The 23078-nt window shown below is 47.0% G+C and overlaps 1 protein-coding gene across 1 annotated transcript in view; it reads left to right on the forward strand.

Annotated features, from left to right (window-relative positions):
• Nucleotides 1–20880: 20880 nt before the first annotated feature.
• The window catches only part of LOC144683085 (uncharacterized), a 46918-nt gene continuing 44720 nt past the window's right edge, over nt 20881–23078 (forward strand). Inside the window, exon 1 of the mRNA XM_078546110.1 lies at nt 20881–20942. The gene's annotated coding sequence lies outside the window, so the exon portion shown is untranslated. The remainder of the gene's footprint in view (nt 20943–23078) is intronic.

Raw genomic sequence — 23078 nt, forward strand, 5'->3', positions numbered from 1 at the left:
TTTCAGACTGTAAGAGACCTACATTTGTCTTCACTAATGATTTTATTTTTACATATTTATAGAAGCTTTTACCATGTGCTTTTATGTTCCTTGCAAGTTTACTCTCATACTCTATTTTTCCTCTCTTAATCAATCTCTTGGTGAGTTCCCTTTGCTGAATTCTAACCTGCTCCCAATCCTCAGGCTTGCTACTTTTTCTAGCAACTTTATATGACTCCTCTTTGGATCTAATACTATCCTTAATTTATTTTGTTTGCCATGGTTGGGCCGCTTTTCCTGTTGTGCTTTTGCACCAGAAAGGAATGTATAACTGTTGCAATGTATACATTAGTTCCTTAAATATTAGACATTGTCTATCCACCGTCATGCCTTTTAGTGAAGTTCTCCAATCTATCTTAGCTAACTCATGTATCATGCCTTTGTACTTTCCTTTGTTAAGATTTAGGACCCTAGTTCAGATCGGACTACTTCACTTTCCATCCTAATGAAGAATGTGAGTAAGATGCAGTGTAGCGGGTTCCTGAGGCCTTGTATCAAGGGAAGCTAAGTCGGAGGCAAGGAAGACACGCCCTCTTTATTTACAGCACAAGTTGCCATAAAGCAGGTAGGGTTAAAGGTCCAGCCACTTAAGCCAGGGAGAATGTAAGTGTATAAAGTAAGTGTGTAGCATTGGGTGGGGGATAGGGTGGGTCGGGGGTGGTTTGGGGTTGGCAGTGGTGGGCTGTGTGGCCAATGGGGGGAGGGGTCAAGTCGTCGGTGGGGGATGGTCTGGTGGTCAGTGAGGGTGGGAGGGGTCAGCTGATCAGTGAGGAGGTGGTCAGTGGGGGTGGGTGGGTTGGGTTGTCAGTGGTGGGGGGTTGGGTGGTCAGTGGGGTGGATGGTCATTTGGAAGGGGCGGGTGGTCAGTGGGGGTGGGGAGAGTAATCGAGGGTTGCATGGGTAGTCGGGGAAGTGAGGGTAGTCGGCGGGCTGGGAGTGTAGTCATGGACAGGGGATTGTCGTGGTGGGAGCACATTTGGAGATGGGGTGGTTAGTCGGGAGTGTTTGAGTGTAGTTGGGGGGGGCGGTGTAGTCGGAGTGTGGGAGTGTAGTTGGGGGAGGGGGTAATCGGGGATGGGACATAGTCAGGAGGAGGGGTGTAGTTGAGGGCTGGGGGTGTAGTCAGGGGAGGAGGCGCAGTCGGGGGGGTGGTAGGGATGAAGTATGGGGGTAGGAGTGTAGTAAGGAGGAGGGGAGGGCAGTCGGAAGGTGGTCAGCCTGGAGGAATGGGAGGGTAGTTGTGGCTCCTGTATTGAATCAGGGGAAGGAGGAGTACCATGGAGGGGGTCACGGCGTAGTTGGGGGCTCCTGCGGGGGTGTAGTTTGGAGGGTTGGGGGGGATGGAAGTGGTCCCAAGGGGCTCATGGTGGGTCAGTACTATAGTTAACCAGAAGTTAGAATTGGTTCTAATTCTTCTAACTTTCTCCGGGTAAATATTCCTGTAAGATAGTCAGGACCATCTGAAGTTCATAGTTTAAATCAGAGTTTTGGATGGTTCCCAATGCAGGGCAATTGCCCAAAGGAAGTTTGAACTTCCCAGACAATTGCCATGCAATCCTTACATGAGGAATTCCAGGGTGGGTCCCCCAGCACACCTTTGGGGTATCCTCTGGGTGTGACCCTCCGCAGCTCAGAGGCTATGTGCTTATGGGCGGAATCATCCCAAATTTGTACAAAGTGCTGTAGCGGGTGGGTAAAATGATGTTTTACCCACTGGTCACGATGGCGGGTTTTCATACCATATCGTCCCAATTCTGCCACATTACTTCTGCAATCCCAGGAAACACACCCTTTCCATGGTGGGCAGGCTCTCATTCGCCCACCATGCCATCACCCAGCCGCTTCATTACACCAGGCACCACATTTAAAGTACAGCCACGCTCAGTGCTTCCAGCCCAGGACTGCAGCAAAGAAGACATGGCCCGAAAGGCAAGAAGACTGCAGCCCTCAAACGCCTTTTGGACGCTGTGGAGGCCTGCTGTGATGTCCTCTACCACTGCTCTGGCCGCAGGAGGGGCAGCAACATTACCACTCCGGCTTGGTAGGCGATGGCAGTGGTGATCAGTGCCAATGCTGCACAGAAGAGGTTGGCCATCTAATGCAGATAGAAGATGAATGATCTCATCTGTGTAGCCAGGGTAAGGCAACCATCTCATCGCTCTAAACTCACACACTCAAGCCCATCACACATTCACTGGCATCTCACTCACTGCGAGCTCAAGGGACATCACTACCCATTCTCACATACATATCCTCACATGTCCATCTGGCCTCATCTCCTCTGGAGCCTGCCTCCTTAGCCCTCACCATCTTGAGGCCACTTGCACAAATCAACATATGCCCTCACACACACCCTGGGATACCCTCCTTCCCCAGTACAGCTCTCGTCCTGCAGTCTCTTCCCTTGCCTGAGGCCACTTCTCCCCCTTCCCCAAGCAAGACCTTGCCCTGCAGCCATTGAAAAGCCACCCACATGTGGCTGATCTGGTAGGTAGAGACCTGCCTGTGAACCCCCCTAAAAGTGATGTGGTGCTGTCGGTGAAGCCTGGTACTGATGACTGCGAGTGCTGCCCGAAGCAAGGTAGGCAAACAAACCTTGAAGTCTCGAGCAAAGTGCAGCCCGCCAAGTGCAGGTTGCTTATGTGCTGTTGTGAAACACATCGACTTGTTCTCCTGCCCACATGGGCAGACAGTCCAGCAACAGGGGCGGTGGGGGATGAGTCTGGTGAGCTGGCCTTATAATGATATGCTGATGTATTACAATGAGGTTCCCAATGTCCGATGATGGGGAATGCAGCCAGCCATCGACAGGCAGAGTGAACGACCGCAAACTGGTTTCAAGACGTCATGAAACTGATTTTTGGTTTCTCGCCATATTGTCTGCTCACGCCACCAAACGCCAGATGCCAGCGGGCATGGAAAATCCTGGCCTATATTTCAAAGTACATGATAATTATGTGTGTGATTTTGATGCTTCACTAATATAAACTTTAGTAACATATTTAGCCCCAGCTTTGGCAGTCCTCCCATGATCATTACTGTTTTTGGATGTACAATGATCCATCTTTTACAAGTGCCATTAGACCTGCCACTCTAGTTAAACTCACATTTTTGCTAAGCAAACAGAAGAATTGCTATTAAAATGTAACCTCCATGCACAAGAAAATCCAACAAATCTTTCAAACTCTCACCAAACTGTAGGATCACATTTTTATCAGCAGGGTTCTCATTAATTAAAATCAGAATACATAATCCATATTAGAAGCCTGTCTCAGAGCCAATGTAATATTGCACACTGAATACAAGGGTTAATGATATTATATAGAATTGAATCAGGTTTCTGCAGAATCTAAGCTCCAGGCCCCCTTTTGCAATCAAGTCACAAACATATTTTAACACATATTTTCACCTATGTAGCCTTTTCTTTCTTACTTTGTTGTTTAATGAGTCATGTTGAAGTAATTTTATACCTGAGTCAGGACACAACAGTGCATGTTTATTTTAATAGTCATTTCCAGGTTTTTAACTATATTTCTTCTCATGAATCCTTTGCAAAGGTTTACATTTGCAGGGATATACCAAAAGGATTAATTCTTCAAAAAAGACCTGTCAATGCCTGTGCGATATAAAGCTAGTTATTGTTGACATTTAATATGTCACTGGAGGATAGTTACTGTGGACATAAATTGTGTAACATTTTCAAATGCTTAGAACTATGCTTGGCATTTTGAAGTATGGATACTGACCAACTAGGTTAGGTTAATCATCAAGATTAGCGTGCAGAATGAGACCTGAATGAACAGTTCCTTGTCCTTTCATCTCTGGGTATTACTCCAACCCAGCACCTCTCTCTAGCCAATCTAAGGGTCATGTCTGAAATTATAGTGGGGCATCTCAAATTAATTCCATAGTACTCCTGCCTAGATTTAGTCAGTATCACTCAGAAGATTTCCACAAATTGGAAGTATTGCTGTCCATATCCTGATCCACACCAAGCCCCATTCATCCATCACATCTGTGCTCACTGATCTACATTGGGCCCCAATCCCCAATGTCTCAAATTTAAAATTCTCAACCTTGTGCTCTAATCTCTCCATGGCCGAAAACATCTCCATTTCGGTAGCCTTCTCCAGATCCACTACCACGTTTTCCACCAATTCTGGCCTTTTGGGAATCACCAGTTTCCTTCATGCTTCTGTTGGCTGTGGTGACTGCATAAGCCTAGGCCCTAAGGTCTAGATTTCCCTTGCTAAACTTCTCTGCCTCACTACCTGTTTTTCCTCCTTAAAATCATTCCCTGTACCAAACGTTCTAGTCATGCTTCCTAATGTCTCCTTATGTGAATCAGTGTCAAATATTATTTAATAACAGTCCTGTAAATGACCTTGGTATGTTTTACTATGTTAAAGGCACTATATAAATGCAAGTTGTTGTTGTTGTTTCAACAGGCTGATGGAGTTCTGGGTCCTCAGCCAAGCCTTATTATGTATTCTTGGCTGAAAGTGAAGAAATCCATTAGCCTGTTGAAATACTTGAGCCCCAGAGAAAACACTGTTTGATTGACAGCTCTGGCACTCTTATCTCTGCTGTCAAATGCACAATGTTTAGTTACACAAGATAAAAAGGTTTCAAATGCTTGCAGTTTCTGCTTTTGATACTTTAAAGGGTCTGTATGATTGACAATTCTATTGGGCTATAGTAAAAATGATTTTTTTTTAAGAAAGTGGAAAGTTATCAATGTATAACTGCTTTTATAGGAAGCATTTATTTACACGTACTATTGTCACTATTGGGTCCATTGGTTCTACAAGAGTGTAGTAGGTGAATGGGCATGGAAGTGCCATAGTTTGACATGGGGGCATGAGGAGCCATAGGGGTTGTTTTGGGGGAATAACTTGGCATGGGGCATGAGGGTCCATAGGAGATGTTTGGGAGGCATTCCTTGGTCTGGAGCACATGAGGGGACATTTTGAACTTACCTTTCAAATACTCCCCTCATGCAGACTACAGTTCATGACACCTTTGAGGTGCCATGACCATGGCTTTTTGAAAAGCTGTCCCGACTCTATAAAAATTGCTGAGGACTAGGACATGCCTATCTCTGCAATGGGGTCAGCCAGGTTGGGAGTGTGAGGTAAAGGGTCCCAGCCTGAACCAGCCTGCACCCTTAAAATGCACTCAAGGAAATCTGAAACCCTGGGAATGGGGGTTGGAATCCCGGAATCGGGTCCTAGCTGCTATTTTGAAAGGGCTCCTGAGTCATCCCGACTTGGCTGTGTTTCAGCTGGCACTCACTTTTGAGGTAAGTTTAGCTCTATAATTCAGGCACTTGTTTCAGGCTAATGTGTGCTCTCTCTCCTTTTTACACTTCACTCAAAAGATGATCCAGTGTTGCTTTCCTTAAATGTGGTTTGACTGATGTTTTCCTCATGAATGCAAATAACTTATCCAAGATATATTTATTCAAGAATGATTTTGCTTGCAGTTGATTGAATGGCCTACTGTAGTAATCTGATGTGTAATATATCTTTAAGATGAATGTTGTAATGGAAGATCACAGGATCTTGGTATCCAATAGCAGAGTAGCGCGTGCTACCTCTGTAGAGAAGTTTTGAGCTGGAGTCTGAAGAGAAAAAACAGAGTTTTAAGTTGTAAGCACACAAGTGTAGCTGCTAAGTTCCTTTTGTAAATAAACAGATTGCGTTTCTTCTGAGAATGGTCTACTGATCTTCTCTGTCTTTGGTACTAACTCGGTCACGCCGAAAGAAGAGTGCAGTTGGGATCCTTAATTCCCAACAAACCAGGATACAGGGTCTGACACCTTCATTTCTCCTAGTTCTATTATAACAATCTTCTTCAATTCTCTGCCCGAAGGCAGGTCCAACCTACAGTGCCACAACTTCCACCATGAGTAGGGCCAGGAGGCAATCCAAATCCAGCCCAGCCAAAACTGGTATCAAACCTGATGCTATTCGCACCATATAATCCGTACTGACCATCCAGCCAACTGAGCCAAGCAGTGCCTCCCCATCTCTCTCCCACTCTTATCAACTGCCATGGGTGTATGTTGAAAGGATTTACAGGTTGATATTCAACTTGTTTGGCAAGTTACGAACGCACCTTCCTTGGCCGGAGTTTCTGGCACAGAGGCAGAGGCATTACCCACTGTGCCACAACCTCCATTATTACAAAACAAAGTTAAAATACTCTACTCGCATATTGGTATAAAAGCTGCTTGCAAAATTCATTATCACCCACTTTCCACTCAAAATACCTTACGCACTTAGATTATTGGCAGGAGCAACATCAAAAGATTCAAGGTATCAAGACTCAAAACACAAAAGTTTCTGATCATGTTTGGCCAAATCCAATTCTTTTTTAAGTAACAACTTAATGTTTAAGTAAAGATGTCTACAGATAGATGGTCTAGTATACACCATAAAATGTGCTCTCAGGATGAAACCAAGAGGAAAATGAAATTACATCACTTTAAAAGTTCAAATTACACTCTTGAGTAGCTATGTCATTAGTTGAAACATGGGAAAAGTTCTATGCTTGCCTACCTTTGAAAGGAATGGAGGTTCGAATGAGAAAATCCACCATACACTGTTTGGTTAAAGTCTTGCCGTGTGTTTTTGAGTTATTAATGTGACACGAGACTTCTTACAGATAGGCAAATGGAACTGAAGGACAGTTTCCAACATCCCAGCTTTAAAAAGGAAACTATTGTTTGATAAAAGGAGGTCACTCCAGAAACTTTAGTGAAATTGCATTCTTAAGTTATTGAGTTAACAAGTTAATTTTTGACAGAACAAAATAAAAGACATTCCTGAAAACGCTGTAGAATAACACACAGCCATATACACACCTTCTATCACACTTATCACAGCAGGGAAAATTAAAAAGAATTGTTTAGAATTACATAGAAATCACAGCACAGAAACAGACTATTTGGTCCAACTGGTCTATTTTGGCTTATGCTCCACAGGATCCTCCTCCCACACTTTTTTGTCTAATCCTTTGATATGTATTCCTTTCTCCTTCATGTTTTTATCTAACTTTCCCTTAAATACATCTATGCTATTTGTTTCAACCACTCTTTGTGATAGGTGAGTTACACATTCAAACCATTCTCTGGGTAAAGAAGGTTTTCCTGAATTCCCTGATGGATTTATAGTTATGGCCCCTAATTTTTTTTAACAAATAGCAGATTTTGGTATGTATCTAACAGTATAGAGAACTGGGTGGCACAATGAGCGAGACACTATGGGTAGGATTTTACATACCCCCGCTGGTGGGTTTGTAGGCAGTGGGGGAATGACTGTAAAATTTCTCGAATGGCCTTCCCACTGATCTCCCACTGGCCCCAACCTCTCTGCAGTTTTTCACTGGGATGGGCAGGACCACTCGCCCTTGCCCCAATTGAGGCCCTTAACTGGCCAATTATTGAACCCTCAAGGGCCATTTCTGCCCAACCTCAATTTTCAGGCTGGTAGGAGGAGATCAGGGGCAGTGGGGAAGCCTGAAAATTAACCGTGTTCAGGCCTCAGGGAGATGGTGGGGGGGGGTCAGCACCTCCAGCATAAGCCTCCTTTCAACATTGGGCGCTCCACCGCTCCCAGCCCCCATCAAGGTGTCCCAAGGATGGTCACTGAATCGGTGGGGCTGCACTCTCCTTGGCTTTTGGGGCCATGTCTTCACCAATGCCCTCCTGGGCTACGAGCATTGAGAAATCTACACCCAGCTGCCGTTTAAATTTGGCACCCTGTGTGAGGAAGCGGCGAGGCAACGGCATGCCGGGCAAATCGGAGGCCGCCTGGTAGCGAGACAAAGTGCTTCCTGTAGCTGCATAATTCATGAGGCGGGAATAGGAAGATACGGTGCGAAAACCCGCCATTGCGGCCAGCAGGTAAAACAACATTTTTCCTGTCCTCTACCAATCTTCGTGCAAATCTGGGATGATCCTGCCTATTATTTCCACTGGTCGGGAATCTAAAACACGGGGGCACAGTCTCAGGATAAGGGGCCAATCATTTAGAGTTGAGATGAAGAGAAATTACTTCACTCAAAGGGTTGTTAAGCTGTGGAATTCTCTACTCCAGAGGGTTGTGGATGCTCCATCGTTGAATACATTTAAGACTGGGATGGACAGATTTTTGGTCTCTCAGGGAATTAAAATGGGAGTGGGCGGGAAAATGGAGTTGAAGCCCAAGATCAGCCATGATCGTACTGAATGGTGAAGCAGGCTTGTTAGCCGTGTGGTCGACTCCTGCTCCTGCTTCTTGTGTCCTTTTACCTCCTGACTCAACAATGCCCCACCATCCTTGTGGGAGCAGCATCATCAAAGGAACTGCAACCATTCAAGGGGAAGGCCCACCATCATCTTTTCAGACTTAACTGGGGATGTCCAAAGTGCTTGGATATCCAGGAGAAATTAAGGTGGGTGTTGGGTGTAAAGGGAGCTGTAAGACTATGCACAATTGTTGGTCAAGGTTCTTTAAGCCCTAAATTTAATTTAAATTAGGTGGCTGCTCCATATGGGCAGAGCAGCACTTCTCCCACATAACTCCCATTTGCAACAGGCACTGAAAGGGAAGCTGCTTTGTAAAAAAAACTTCTTAGCTCCACTGCCACTTTGCCACATCTCCTACCCACCCACTTCCCAGTCCCTGTGCCTGATGCTTTTCACTCTGGAAAATCAGCTGGGAAACAATCAACAGCCAACAGATCTTCATTGGCTACAGATACTGAAATTAGAACCTTCTACACATCATGAGTGATTTCCAAGAACTTACGCAAGTGAACTAAGCTGACACTATCCGTTTACATCAGCTCATAGGCACACACATCTGCATATATCCAGCACGGATGTGTTGCTGCATGGAGGACATGTTATCAGCTCCACAGAGCCATTTATGGTATCAGGAATAAGAACAATGTAGAAAACTGTGTGGGGATATTTACGCTCCTATGTGAGCAGTGGCTCATGATGGTGGGGGGGGAGCCTCCAGCCAGTTCCTTAGACTGATACCTTTGCCTTTAGTCATAGCTGAATTGCATCAGAAATGATCACGCTTTTTAAATATTAATGCCTGCAAGTGTGTAGACTGGGAAGGAAAGAAGACAAAACTCATTGGCGGAATTTTCCGTGCCCGTTGGCGTCAGGCGTGCTCGGTGGCATGATCAGACAATATGCCAAGAAGGCCAGAAATCAGTTTCAAGACATCGTGAAACTAGTTTGCGATCGTCCGCTCAGCTTGTCAATGGCGGGCCGCATTCCCCCCAATGGGACGTTGGGAAACTCATTGTAATACATCAGCATTTCAATATAAGGCCAGTCTACCGGCATCATTCCCCCTCGCTGGATCATCTCTCTACGTCAGCGGGAAAACACGCCGGTGTAGATCACGTCTTGACAAGTACAACATGCAGAAGTCGGGACTTACCATCAGGGCCTTGCTCACATTGTGGACATCCGAGGAACAGAAGATGCTGGAGCCCAACAGCAACAAGACCCTGGAGGAACGTCCATGGCATGCTGGGAGGATTCTCATGGACATGGCTCTGCTGTGAAGCCGCTCATGGAAGTTGGAAAGTCACCATTGAAGGTCTGCTCATAATGGATCATGGTTGAGGGGGTGGAGAGGAAGGTCCAGCTGTGCTTGGGAGAGGGAGATGTACCGGGGGGGTGGGAGAGGCAGGTCTAGGTTTGACTGGTAGAGGAAGATGCGTCAGGGTAGGGTGAGGTTGGGAGGGGGAAATTAAGGTTTCAGGGTGGGGTGAGGTTGGGAGGGTGAATGGAGGTATCAGGATGGGGTCAGGTTGGGAGGGGGTGAATGAAGGTGCCGTGTGGTAGGGGGAGGGAGTATGGGGGAAGAGGGGGTAACAGGGGTGAAGACAGCAACTGGGGAGGTAGGTGTAAGGGGGGCGGAAGGTGTAAGGGACGGAGTTCAGAGGAGGGAAGAAGTGTGGAGAGGGGAGGAAGTCCAGGGGGAGGAAGGAGTGCGGAGAGGGGAGGGTGTCCGAGGTGGGTAAGAAGGAGTGCGGAGAGGGGAGGGAGTCCAGGGGGAGGAAGAAGTGCAGAGAAGGGATGGAGTAAGACTGGAGGGAGAAGTAAGGGTGTCTGAAGGAGTCAGGAAGGAAGTAAGGAATAAACGGGAGTGGAGTCCATGGGGGGGTGGTGGACCAGGGGCGGGGGGGAATCCAGGAGGGAGGGTTTCAAAGCGGGGGAAAGGGGTCCATGGGGGAAGTTGTCCGGAGGGGTGAATGTCCAGGTGAACATGCAAGGGAGGGCTCTGATGAGTCCATGACTGTCTCCTGGGGACTGAACTGAGGGTGGTTGTGGAATGAGGGAATGGTGAGAATGAGTAAGGGCAGATTGAGACGGTAGGGTGGGAGGGTGAAGGGTCAATGGTAGCAGTGGAAATGCGAGGGTAGTTGGTGAAGACTCGGAGGCAGACAGGGTCCCTGGGAGTGGAAAGAGGTAGTCAGGGAGGTGAATGTGGTTGGGAGTGGGATTTTTGGGAAGGAAGGGAATGTACACTTTCACCTGGACATCCCCGAAGGAAAAAGGATATGGCTGGTAGGTAACGGAGGGGAGGTAGATGGTTATGCTGAGGAAGGGTCAACTGTGATGGGGGAAAGGAAATGGGTGACTGGGGGAAGCGGAAAATATGGGGGACCGCACGAAAAAAACAATCAAGGCCATGCTGTCTAAATTGCTGCAGACATGTGTCTGTGCAGTGACCACCAGATTGTGAACCCGAACCTGCTCTAGATCTAGCTCCCACCAAGGTGTGTGTCTCTGTGCTGATGGAGGGTGTGGGTAAGCACTGTGACGGGTCTTCCAGGCTGTTTATTTCCAGCTCCACAATGGAGGAGGTGTCCTCTTGGCTGGAGGTGAGGATGTGGGTGGAGCTGAGGGACTGGCTGGCTGAGGGTGTCGGTCGCTTGGCAGAGCTCCCTGTGAACAGAAGTAGAGATAATTAGTGCATGGCAGCAGAGTCAAAAGCAGGAGAGAGAGCACTCACAGTTGCGTTGAGAGAGGGGCAATGTGGTGCAGGATCCTCATGAGGGCGTTTGCCACCGACCTCACCATCACCGCAGGAACGGTCCATGTCCTCACCAGTCAGTGTGATGGCACACTCCTCAAAGTGAGTGAGGGGCCTAATGTGGGCCACTCAACCCCCAGGTCTGGGACCTCTCTCTGCTGTTGTGAGCAGGCTTCTCCTGCATGGAAACAGATGGACAGAGTGTGAGAGGGATGCATGGCACAGCATGGAATGTTTGCGTGGTGAGCAGAGCCATGGACAGGATAGAGCTCCAGAGGATATAAGCCGATGGAGATGTGAGGGTGTGTGTGAGAGTTGGTGTTATTGTCCCTTGAGGTGCGAGATCCCTGTGGATGTGTGATGGGTTTGTGAGAGTGTGAGTTGAGAGTGATGAGAAGAGTGACTTACCCTGGCAGAATGGATGAGACCATTCATCTTGTAGCGGCACTGGGTGGCTGTCCTCTTTTGCAGGGCATTGCTGCCACTGCCTCCCATGCTGGATTGGTGATGCTGCTACCCATTCTGAGGCCAGAACAGGGTTATAGGACACCATAGTGGGCCTCCAAAGCGTTCAAAAGGCTCTGAAGGGACGCATCACTGAAGCAGGGGCCTGCAGTCTTCTTGCCTTTCGGGCCAACCTGTCTTCTGTGTGGCAGTCCTGGGCTGGCAGCACTGAGAGGTGCAGGAGGCTGCACTTTAAATGTGGTGCCCGGCGTGATGAAGTGGCGAGGTGATGGCGTGGCGGGCGAATGAGATTCCACCCACCATGGAAACAGCGTGTTTCCCAGCAATGCATAATTATTGTGACAGGTTTGGGACGATACGGCGATTTGTCGCAGAATTCCTCAGTAATGTGGGTGAACTGATATGAGTTAACAGACTGCGCAGGGATGAACAAATGTAATTGCTGATAGGACCCAATTACACCAGTTCTCCATCCTTTTTCTGTGGTCTTTCCATGTTGATGAGTAGATTTGGCATCTTGGACCCTGATGTTAGGAATGGAGGTAGGATTGATCGGATAATCTCACATGCTGGAATTCTTTCTAGTCTCATCTTTGCTATCTTCAATGTACTGCGTGCCCTTAACAGGCAAGCATTCAGGATTTTGCAGTGGCAAAAGTGGGACACACGGGATTGTTTAAGGCTGGTGTCCCTACAGAAATAAACAGCAAAATAAACAGCAGCTGTAAAGGGACAGATTATTTTACATTTCCTCAACCTTTATCCAGACTTATTGGCTTTAAAGTTCTTAGTTTGTCATTTCTATATTCCTGCCCCCACCGCCCCCATCCTTTCCCCACCCAGCAAATTCCCTCAGGTGCATCAATTATGACATAGGCACCAGCTAGTAAAATGCCAGTTGCCTGATCTCAGGAATTCCAATAAAGTTAGGCACATAAAACTCTGACCCATCCCACTTCACTATTGTTTTAGTACCAGAACAGTACTGGAGGTTTTCAGGCCTATCAACATTCATGGCTGCCCCACCATTTTATATTAGATTCCAGTGTGCTTTATTTCAGGTTTTGCTAAGACTCGAACAAGCACCAAGTTGCTCATTAGTTTGCACCTAATAACATGTCTTTTGGGAAGTTACCTAATAACTTAATTTCCCTTGAAGATTTCAACAACCTGCCTTGACCTATTTCGGTATTGAAGGAGTGAAGAGGGGTTTATCATTCGTGAATCATTTCAACAGAGACTGTTACAAGATTTTACAAAGAACTATAATGAATTTGGGCTCTTGTTTTTTTTGGAACAGTTAGAGTATCGTGTAAGTTAAACACTTGTTCATTATTTGCTATGTGGCTCCTGCTTCAAATTTGTTCTCCCATTTGCAAATAAATTCCAACTTAGTTTTAGTCCGAACCATATGGTCTGATAATATGCTATTTGCCATCTTATGAGACAATCTATGTTGCCTACAAAGACATAATATCCTGATAAAAGTGTAAAAGTTAGTCCTGTGGCACATTATCACCATTCAGATCATACATAATGTTGCAAGTTTCAGTTAATGAGGCACTTTGGGGGTAGGGGTGAGGCGGAGGGCGAGCAGGCAAGGGCGGCCCTGCAGTTGAAGGTAGTGCACAAGAACATGCGGGGTGAGGGAAGCAGCCACGCATTAGGTAAACCTTGTATAAAGTGACCATTTCTCCACAGCTGAGACAATTCAGACACAGCTACATTGACATGCGTGGAGTTGGGCCTCTAGCTTATCTGCCCACTCAAGCAATGCAGGGGCATCAAAGTGCCACCAAGTGCTCCAGAGTTTTTCACCCCTCGGTTACATACTGCAAAGTATGACCATTTTAGCGGACTGCAGAACAGTTGAGCAACTGGGCATGAGTGTCATCAGCCATGTCCTTGCTAAACCTGGCCGTGGAGCAGTCACTGGTGGAGGCGCTCACAGCCCCTTGCAATGTCAGCATTCTAATTTGGACCAGTCTCCCCCATGGTTCAAGCTAACAGTGCAGCCTTGCAGTGCGGGTTAGGAGAATGCCTGTGCCTGAGCTAAGAGCACAGCATGCAGTCCAATGGGCAAAACTACCGCCAATTGGTCAGGTGGAGTGGGGCAGAGGTGGGTGGGGTTTCGGACAGCCATGCAGCGTCCCTGGCCATCTAAGTAGCGGCCAGCACTCTCCAGGATGCGTTAATGGGTCTTCAGATTCAACCAGGAGAGGTTCTTAGAATACCCAAGCTAACCCATGCATCTCTCACTTTCATCCTGCAGGAGGAGTACATCAGGAGCATCGAGTATGGTGAACTAGCTGTATGCCTTGTGGCGTACAGAGTGCAAAGAGGATGGAGAAGAGAGCGATGGGGGCAACTGGCTGTGCAGGGGAAGGAGCAGCACCCTCAGGAAGAAGGTGCTTCCTTTTGGGGCTCCCACACATGCCACTGAGGAGCGACAGTGAGTCATCGTTGGTCAGTGCCGAGCTAGACCAGAGTCTACAGACACCATCTTTCAGATGCAGATGACCGAGAACCAGCGTCACCGAAGACTGTAAATATCTAGGGAACTGGTCGGTCGCATAGAACCATAGAACCATGGAAAAGTTACAGCACAGAAGGAGGCCATTCAGCCCATCTTGTCCATGCCAGCCCGAGGACACCCAGGTGCCCTTTCTAATCCCACCTTCCTGCACCCGGCCCATAGCCCTGTAGCTTAGAGCACTTTAGGTGCAGATCCAGGTACTTTTTAAAAGAATTTAAATTTTCTGCCTCTACCACCAACTTGGGCAGCAAATTCCAGATACCCACTACCCTCTGCTTAAAAAAGTTCTTCCTCATGTCCCCTCTAAACCTTCTGCCACTTATCTTGAATCTATGTCCCCTAGTTCTAGAATTCTCCAACAAGGGAAACAATTTTATCCTGTCCACTCAATCTATTCCCCTCATAATTTTGTACACCTCAATCAAGTCACCTCTCAGCCTTCTTTGTTCTAAGGAAAATAACCCCAACCTATCCAATCTCTCCTCGTAGCTACACTTTTCTAACCCTGGCAACATTCTTGTAAACCTCCTCTGTAATCTCTCCAGAGCTATTACGTCCTTTCTGTAATGTGGTGACCAGAACTGCATACAATACTCCATTGTGGCCTCATCAGTGTTTTATACAATTCCAACATTATATCCTTACTTTTATATTCTATACCTTTGCCAATGAAGGAGAGCATTCCATATGCCTTCTTTACAACCTTGTCCACTTGAACAGCTGCCTTCAGGGACCTGTGTACTTGTACACCAAGATCTCTCACTTCATCTACCCCTCTTAGTATATTCCCATTTACTGTGTAATCCCTGTAACTGTTTGACCTCCCTAAATGTATGACCTCACACTTCTCTATGTTAAAGTCCACTTTACCACCCAATCCACCAACCTATCTATATCGTTCTGGAGATTATGGCTATCCTCTACACTATCCACTGCTCGGCCAATCTTTGTGTGATCTGCAAATTTCCTAATCGTGCCCCCCACGTTCACGTCCCAATCGTTAATATATAACACAAACAGCAAGGGTCCCAACACCGAGCCCTGTGGAACACCACTTGAGCCAACTTTCCATTCGCAAGGGCATCCATCGACCATTACCCTTTGTTTCCTGTTACAAAGCCAACCTTTTATCCAGTTTGCCAAATTACCCTGAATCCCATGGGCTTTTACTTTCCTGACCAATCTGCCATGTGGGACCTTGTCAAATGCCTTGCTAAAATCCATGTACACAACATCCACTGCACTACCTTCATCAACCCTTCTTGTCACTTCCTCAAAGAATTCAATCAAATTTGTGAGGTAAGACCTTCCTTTAACAAATCCATGCTGACCATCCCTGACTAGTCCATGCCTTTCCACATGACAGTTAATCCTATCTCTCAGGATTGATTCTACTAATTTGCTCACCACTGATATAAGATTAACTGGCCTATAATTGTTTGGCATTTCCTTTGATCCCTTTTTAAACAATGGAACTATGTTTGCATTTCTCCAGTCCTCTGGTACCTCCACTGTATCTAGTGAAGATTGGAAAATCATCCTCAGAGCATCTGCTATCTCCTCCCTGACTTCCTTCAGCATCCTCGGAAACAATCCATTTGGCCCTGGTGACTTATCAACTTTCAAGGATTTCAACCCTTCGAGTACTTCCTCTCTCTTTATGACTATCCCATCCAATATCTCGCAGTATTCCTCTTGGACTACTATATCTACATCCTCCCTTTCCTTTGTAAACACGGAGCCAAAGTATTCATTCAAAACCCTACCCACAGCCTGTGCATCTACACACAAGTTTCCATCTTCATCTCTGATAGGTCCCACTTTTTCCTTAACTAACCTTTTAGCATTAATGTATTGGTAAAACATCTTTGGGTTATCTTTAACTTTACTTGCTAATCTTTTTTCATGCCCTCTCTTTGATTTCCTTATTTCCTTTTTTAATTCGTCCCTGCACTTCCTATATTCGTCTAGGCTATCTGCAGTGCTTAGTTCTTTGTGCCTATCGTACGCTTTCTTTTTCTGTTTGATCTTCCCCTGTATTCCTCTAGACAACCAGAGGGGGGTCTAGATTTGGCAGTACCACTCTTATTTTTGTGGGGGACACGTCTACTTTGTACAATTAGGATCTGCCAACTGCTGCAGGATTTGGCGCCAAGGGGACATGGAGGGAATCCACTGCCAGTGGCTGTGAAAGTGACCACGGCGCTCAATTATTACACCAGTGGCTCCTTTCAGGGCTCCACAGGTGACCTCTGTGGGATATCACAAGCCTCCACCCTCAAAATGCATCCATGACGTCATAGATGCCATCTTCGTGTAGGCAACAACTTTGTGCATTTCGTCCAGGACCAGGAGAGCCAGGATACAAGAGCGATTGGATTTGCCCAACCTCGGGTTTCCAGGTACAGGGTGCCATAGACTGTACTCACATGGTGCTCAGGTCTCTGTCGCAACACGCGGTCAACTATGCCAACTGCAAGGGATTCCATTCACTGAATGTGCAGCTGGTGTGCGACTACCACAAACGCATCCAGCAGGTCTGCGCAAGGTTTCCAGGGACTATCCACAACTCCTAAATTCTCAGCCAGTCACAGATCCCTGACGTCTTCCAGGATCCACAGAAGCTGCAGGGTCGGCTCCTCGGGGACAGGGGCTACCCGCAGAGGCCGTGGCTAATGACACCCGTGCGGTGGCCTCAGACTGCAGCAGAGTGAAAGTATAATGAGGCTCATGCTGCAACTCGCAACTTGGTGAAGCAAACCATCAGGATGCTGAAAATGTGGTTCCGGTGCCTGGACCAGTCTGGTGGAGCCCTGCAATAAAGTCCACAGAGGGTGTCATGTATCGTTGCTGCTTGCTGAACCCTTTAGAACCTGGTGCTGCAATGGGGAGAGGAGCTGACTGAGGAGGAAATGGAGGAGTTGGAAGCCTCCTCCGATGAGGAGGATGTCAATGGTAATGAGGGTGAAGAGATCCTCAAAGGCGACAATGAGACCCTGGCAATGGCCAGACGAGGCAGGTCCTTGGGAAGCCATCATAGCTGCTAGATTAAGTGGAGGATGATGATGACATGCAGTGAAGAGACACCATAGATCTTTACATTGGATCTATGAATGTTTGACTCCAGTCTGGCTGATGGCAGCACACATACCCTCTGTGATAATGCTCCTGTCATGGAGACACAGTGGAGGCCCTAATAATCGCTCAATTGCAGGAGGATGAAGATGACATGCAGTGAGGACACTCCATAGATCGTCACATAGCCTCTGTGAATGTCTGACTCCTGTCTAGCCGAGGGCAGCTGGCTTGTGCTCTGTGATAAGGGTCATGTCATGGAGACTCAGCCAAGGAACTTTAAAAGCACCTGATCCTTTGTCCACCTTCAGCACCTGACCCCTTCAGGAGCACAGCATCACTGGTCACAGATGCTGAAGAAATGGGGCCCAGCCCCACCTTAAAGGTGCTGAGAGCACACAGAGAGAATGATGGAACTCTGTGGTGCCTGCGTACCACATTCTGGCAGCAATGACCAGCACCAGCGAGGCGCAGGCATCAGTCATGTCTCCAGGGAGTGTGAAGCTGGACCATCACTTTGGTCTGAAGGCTGCACAGAGCATAGGGAAGAAGCCCTGGAGTGAGACTCCTGCTTTATCTTGTGCAGAAGGGTTTCACATCTGAGTGACACGAACATTGCTCATCAGAACAAGGAGCTATAGGCAGAGAGACATTCTTGAGAGTTTATTTAAATAGTGAACATTGTGTACAAGTGATTAACATCCATGCCCAGGCTGTGCAATTACATATTCTTAACCTTCCTAACCCTGCTGCTATGTCTTGGTGCTCCCCCAACATCCACAGCGGAGGTGGAGGCAGCCTGCTGACTGCTAAACCCTGTCTGTGATAACCTTGACGGGCATCCTCTGGAGGGCTGCGACCATCCTGGAGGGCCCTGGCCTGCTTTCAGTGTCCTGCTGTGTGGCAGTGGCACCCTCCTTGCCCTGTGGAGCTGGAGCTGCTAGGGTCACTGGAAGAGGGGATTCAAATGGGCCGGACACTCCCGGAGTCACCTGGATGGATGGCCTGGGCTGTGCACCTGCTGATCCTCCTCCCTATGGGTGCCCAAGGGCCCCTGGCTGACTCTTTGAGGAGAAGGGGTAGCTGGAGTGAGATCGGGCTGCCCCACACCCCTCTCGCGTACACACTGATGGAGGCCACTACGGCTTCAGCGATGGAGTTCAGCTCACACAGCAGTGCAGGAACGACATCCCGGACCAAGATCTCCATGGTGGCCGCCATGCTGCCAGTGTTGACATCGGTGCGCTGGCATGCCGGCGCTATCTCCTCAGCCTGAAGGTGGGCAGACTCCTGCATCACGCCTTTCAATCTGAGGAGTGCATCGGACATTCCCGAGCTTGTCTTTGCAGCTCCAGCAACTGTGACATGACTGAGTCCAGAGGCTCCTCATCTGACTCAGACTCAACAAATATCCGGCCTCCAGGAGTCCTCCAAGGGCAACATGTTCCCCCCGTCGGTGGGGGGGGGATGTGCGGGAGCAGGAGCGGGCCCAGGCGGGCAGGTACCAGATCGGCGCCCCCAATTGGGGGCGAGCCGCCATTTTACATGGGCAGGCCAATTAAGGCCTGCCCAGCGTGACATCCACTCGGAAGCGCTGTGCGGGCCGGCGGGGGGAGATTCCCTGAGCCGGGAGTGCGCTCTTTTGTGCCTGCATGCGGAAGAGTGCACAGATCTCCCTGAGGCTAAGTGCCGCCTCAGGGAGATCGGTGGAAGTTTCAAAAATTTTTGGAAGGGTGGAAAAAATATTCCTGACATGTCCCCTCATGTGGCCCTGTCACATGAGCTGGGGCATGTCAATTTCTTATATTTAAACATTTTATACACAGGCGAGATGAGGTTTCATGTATTTTCTGAAGGCCGCCTGCGGTGTCCGCCTGCCCACCAATCTTAAGGTTGGATGGGCAGGTCCATTAATTGGGTTAATTACTTTTTTAAAGGCCTTAAGTGGCCATTGACAGTTTGGCGGGCACAAAGCTGACTTGGCTGCGCGCCCGCCGAACTGAAAATCTAAATGACACGGGGTGACGTCAGGACGCATGCCCAACGTCACCCCATGTCATTTTACGCATCAGCAAGCGGGCCCCACCCCCAGCTCGCCGACCGGAAGATGCAGCCCCAAGTGCCGGGGATCTGTGATGTCCCTGCCATCATCTTCTGTGGATCAGAAAGTGCGATGTGCTCCCCAGGTTGTGTTCTCAAGGTTACTCTAAAGCTAGGTCCCACCAAGGTGTGTGTCTCTATGCTGGTGGAAGATGTGGGTGAGCGCTGTGATGGGTCTTCAATGAGGATGCCTTCAGATTCCTCTTCTGAGGTTTCTTCAGGGCTTGAGTCGAGGACTTGGATGGTGGACTCTGTCGGCTGTTTGGCAGATGTGCCTGCGAAAGCAAGCAGAGGTAATTAGTGCATGGCAGTGGCCTGTGAAACAGGACACATCACTCACAGCATGGTTGTCTGATGGATGTTACACTGCTGGATCCTCACTTGGTTGAGCACCGACGATCTCACCATCAGCACAGGAATGGTCCAGATCCTCGCCGGTCAGCTGGATGGCTCTGTTTTCAAAGTCTTTAAGCACCTTGATTTCAGGTATTCCTCCACCAGTCTGCGACCTCTTCCTTTGGTGTGTACCAGGTTATCCTGCATGGATATAGATGGAGAGAGTGTAAGCATGGCGCCTGCCAGACCAGATGATAAGTATGTGTGGCATGTGCGGGTGGTGAGTGGTCCCATGGACAGGATGAGGTCAATGATGGTGTGTGTGAGACAGTGAATGGTGATGTCCCTTGAACTGGCAGTGAGTGAGGTCCCTGTGGATGTGTGGTGGGTTTGAGAGTGTGTGAGCTGAGAGTGATGAGAAGTTGCTTACCCTGACAGAACAGATGAGACCATTCATCCTCTTTCTGCACAGGGTGGCTGTCCTCTTTTGCAGGGCATTGGTGCTGACCACCTCGGCCACTGCCTCCCAAGCTGGATTGGTGATGCCGCTGCCCCTCCTGCGGCCAGAGTGGGGGTAGAGGACATCATGGCGGGCCTCCACTGTGTCCAAAAGCCATTCAAGAGGCTTGTCACTAAATTTGGGGGCTGCAGTATTTTTGCCTTTTGGGGCCATCCTGTCTCCTGTGCAGCAGTCCTGGGCTGGAAGTTCTGAGGTGTGTGTGCATGGCTGTACTTTAAATATGGCGCATGACATGATGAAGCATTGAGGTGATGGCATGGAGAGTGAATGAGAGCCTGCCCGCCATCGAAATGGCGTGTTTCCTGAATGCATAACTAATGCGGCGTGTTTGGGACGATACGGCGTGAGAAGCCGCCATTGTGGCCGCTGGGTGGAACATTGTTTTCCCTGCCTGCTACTGTACTTAGTGCAAATCTGGGACGAATCCACCCATTATTTCTGCTGTAAACTCAAATTAACTCAAGTTGGGAGAAAGCCTAAATTATAACACTGACCCAGAACTAAACATAATAATGAATCCTTTGCTGAACTAGTATTTTGTGTTTGTCAAAAAGTTCCCCAGAGTGAGAGGCCAGTAAGGGGTTAACAGGACTTACTGGTTAGTGAGCGTGCAAATGCAGGCATTTATTTTGATTTCCAGTCACATGGTGCTTTAATAACCAATGACTTCAGCTAAATGTAGCACTACGTGAGGTCATGCAAATCCAATGCTAAACAGTCTCAAACATATATTTTAAATTCAAATGCAGATGGTGCGTAGGAAACCGAACCATGGGAGATTATAATAAAAGCAGCATTACTCAACAAGACTAAACCTCAGGTACAGAATCTATTCTCTTCCTTCAACTTAGTCCATCAAGTAAGAAATTTCAGCTGGTTTAATAATTAATGCGTGATACAGCACCTTTTCTGGTGGATGAAATGCTCCCTTTGTTTCACTACAATTAAACAAATATACTATCAGAACAAGGTGACACTCCTGCTACTACAAACTGAAGGATGAATTATGCTGTCGTCGCCTTCTGAAATACTGAGCAAATGATCAGCTCCATTTGACTCTTTTTATGGAAAAAAGTCTTCCCTTGTAAAGGATCTGCTTCACTGACCTGTGCTGAGCAAGTCCGCACCTTTACGTTTGAAGTACCTGTGAGTAGCACCTTAGGTTGTTTAATGGGCAAGGTTAGTTCAACAGATATTTCAGGATATTTTTTACAAACTGAACATGCATTTTCTGTTGTGTTGTGGACTTTAGACACATTTTCATTTTTGTGAGAAGCAGTGCATGAATGTGCAAAGAAAATGTTTGAATGTAAATTATGCTGTATAGCTTTGTTTTGAATTTGCACTATTTCACTGTTTAGTATTTAAACAAGTTCCTGATTCAGATGGAAAGCGATGGTCATATAGGTGTTGGAGTCATAAAGAAGAGGATTATAAGGAAACACTGGATTCCAAAGCCATACAGCATTTAATGCACTTTTACTTGGTGACTACAACTACACATCCTGATACATACAAGTAATAGGTTTTATCAAGAACCAACACTTGGTTTGTGTTGGGACCACACCCTAATGAGAACAGTAAGCTAAGAGCAGGTTTGTCTCAGAAACCCACACTATGATAAAAGCAAAATACTGCGGATGTTGGAAATCTAGAACAAAAACAGAAATACCTGAAAAAACTCAGCAGGTCTGACAGCATCTGCGGAGAGGGATACAGTTGATGTTTCAAGTCCGTTTGACCCTTCATCAGAAGGGTCTGATGTTCTGATGAAGGGTCATGCGGACTCGAAACGTCAACTGTATCCCTCTCCGCAGATGCTGTCAGACCTGCTGAGTTTTTCCTGGAAAGTATGATGGTTACCCTGCATAGTTATTACCCAGTCTCTGGATACTCGTGAATCGAACTGCAGAAGCTAAAGTAGATTTCATTCAGTGTTAGTGAATTTTGGCTCATAGCAATGAACTAATATGATTATATACAGATCAGCGAGACTGTTTTCACTGTAAGGGGTTTAGATGACATTATAAAACATGAGATGTAGACTGGCCACTTTTTAACCATGATTTTCTCAACCATGAGATAATATTACAGGCTTAAAATCACTTTATGGCTTTATTTTATTTTTTCATTAATCATATACTAGCCAATATTTAGTGATAAGGCCCATGGTGAATCAGAGGATGCACTGTTTTGTAATGGTAGAGGCATAAATAGAAACTTTATAGAATTTGCATTATTAATAAATGTAAAGATTTTGTGTGGTGCCATTTAATGGGCTGGAGGATATGTGAGTGTATGACAGTGTGTTATACCATGCAGCACACATGGAGTAATTGTTACCTTCACCACCAGGGTAGGAATCTGCTGGAGTGGAAGGTCCACCTTCCTGTAGAATCTGCCTGATGCTCAACTGATTGAAATCAATGGGACATAAAGTGGGCGTGTTTTTCAATGGTCAGGCATGTGGTCCACTCCACTAGTTCAGTGCCCAAGTGAAGATTACCTTCACCTAATTATCTAGGTCTTTCATGTTCTCGTTGATGAAAGAAAAATATTCAAATGTGCTGGATATTAAAATACTGCTCTCATGAGCAGAAATATACTTTCACGTTTTGACAGCTGTGATGTGAAGTTGCAATAGTATAATACTGTGCAAAATATTTAATGATAGTCTGTGAAGTGTTCCGATTGATCAATATATTTTTGAGGACAATTGGGAAGAAGGAGGTATGATTTTAGAATATCAAGTTTTCATGGAAATGGCTATTGTCAATGGTTGAGATTTTATAATCAGCAGTAAGTTAATACCAATTGGAAAATCCAAGCTAGTACATTAACGTGAGTGGAGATTGTGTAATGCACCTGCTCTATTTTCGATGGTTCCTGGTTGCCTTTCCACTATAGGTGGAGTTGGTAGGGTTGATATGTACTGTAAATGTTTGCAGTATTTCAA

This window comes from Cetorhinus maximus, chromosome 1, assembly GCF_964194155.1.
Source record: "Cetorhinus maximus chromosome 1, sCetMax3.hap1.1, whole genome shotgun sequence".
Taxonomy (NCBI): domain Eukaryota; kingdom Metazoa; phylum Chordata; class Chondrichthyes; order Lamniformes; family Cetorhinidae; genus Cetorhinus; species Cetorhinus maximus.